Below are 1,934 nucleotides of genomic sequence, written 5' to 3'. Positions count from 1 at the left end.
TGAGTTGTGCTGAGCTTAGAAGACGAAGGCACCGAGCAGGTGGAGATGCTGAGAGGAGGGGGAGATGGCGTCTTTCCGAGAGGACAGGTCCTGATGCCACCTTGGCGGAATCCCAGGGGATGGTGCCATTCTCCTCCGAACCGGGAGCCTCCGTCCAGGAGGGAATCGGATGCATGACGGACCCCCCCTCCCCCACGGCCTCTCCCTCCGTCCAACCAGACAGGACCCAGCCACACCGCCGGGCCTTCAGGGTCGCAGTGAGAGCAGGAAGCCCAGAGCACAGGGCGGGGCAGCCAGGCAGGGCCAGGGCGATGGTGGAGGTCCCCCCGCTGGCTGGCGGGCATCCCCACCCGGAGCCAGAACTCAGGCCCCCAGACTGAATCCAAGGCCATTTCTGCAAAGTGATCGGGCATTTGCTTCCTGTGTTTCGGTCCCTAACTGGAGGGTGGTATTTCCTCTTCTGTCTGAGCAGACAAACTACAGTGATGAGAGAGCATCACCCCACCTTCCACCCGAGGGGAGGGGCCGTTCACTCCAGGGGCCTCCCTCTCTTTCTCCCTCCCTCCTCCCTCTTCCTTCCCCCCTTCCCTCCCCCAGCCCCGCCCCTTTCAGGAGGGCAGGCTGGCGCTGGGAAAGTGCCCCTGGCGGGCAGGGCATCGGGAGCCAGCACCGCCTGCTGCCAATTCACAGCTGCCGAGCCCACGAGGCCTTCACACGGGCACTTGGCAGGCGGCCCCGGCTCTCCGGATAATGGCGTTTTGTTAGCACAGAGGAGCCAGCGTGTGAACTGGGCTGGCACGGTGACCTCGGCAGCCCTGGCAGCCCTACCACGAGCTCTGGTGCCCTGGAGCTCGGCACCAAACCCAGGTGCTTAGACCAAACCCCAGCACCTTCCCGGGAGGGCCCACGGGCCCAGGGGCATCTGTTCAGGCCCAGGTCCAGGTGGGCAACTGAAGGTAAATCGACTGAATACAGGGGTCCCACTGAATGTCCACGTGGTCCGGCCGGCATGGATCTGTGGTTGAGCGTCGACCTAGGAACCAGGAGGTCACGGTTGGATTCCCAGTCAGGCCACATGCCCGGGATGCGGGCTCCATTCCCAGCGGCTGCCCTTGACCAGGAATCGAACCTGGAACCTTTGAGTCCGCAGGCCGAGGCTCTCTATCCACTGAGCCACACCGGCCAGGGCCTGAGCCTATATCTTATCACTGATTTCTCATGATTCCCAGTTGGGCGGCATTTCCTGCTCAGGGTCAGGCGAGACGGAGCCCGGCTCCTCCCCACCGAGGCGACGGGGAAGGTCATGGGGTCTGGCCTGGGTCTGGACCCCTGGGGAGAAGAGCTCTGCACACAGGGACTGTCCGGACTGGACAAGGCCATCGTAGTCGCCAGCTCTCGGAGGCGGCGGCAGGGCGTCTCCCATCGCTCCAGTCTCACCCGTGACCCTCAGAACCCGCTACTGTCTGCCCCAGTAAGGAAACTCCCCAATGATGGAGACCGCTTCCTTCTGTCCTCACACCTCCCCTTCTCCTCCCAGGCCTCACCCACATGTATCAAACCCGTGTTCTCTACAGAATATTCATCTTGTATATATTTTTATTGATTTCAGAGAGGAAGGGAGAGGGAAGCATCCATGATGAGAGAGAATCATGGATCCGCTGCCTCCTGCACGCCACACACTGGGGATCCAGCCCGCAATCCAGGCATGTGCCCTGACCGGGAATTGAGCTGTGACCTCCTGGACCCGGGCGTCAGGCACCGGTGGTGGCACCGCTACCCAGGGAAATGGTGCTGCAGAGAAGCAGCATAGAATCGGAGAGCGCAGCGAGGCCACTTCAGTCTTCCCAGATCAGGCGGCGTGGGGGCCGTGGGGGTGGAGAGGGTGGTGGTGGAGTGTCCGACCCCAAATGGACCAGCTGCACCACCTCAGGGAA

This window comes from Myotis davidii, unplaced genomic scaffold, assembly GCF_000327345.1.
Source record: "Myotis davidii unplaced genomic scaffold, ASM32734v1 scaffold875, whole genome shotgun sequence".
NCBI lineage: Eukaryota > Metazoa > Chordata > Mammalia > Chiroptera > Vespertilionidae > Myotis > Myotis davidii.
The sequence above is the reverse complement of the archived record's forward strand: the minus strand, read 5'-3'. Positions refer to the sequence as shown.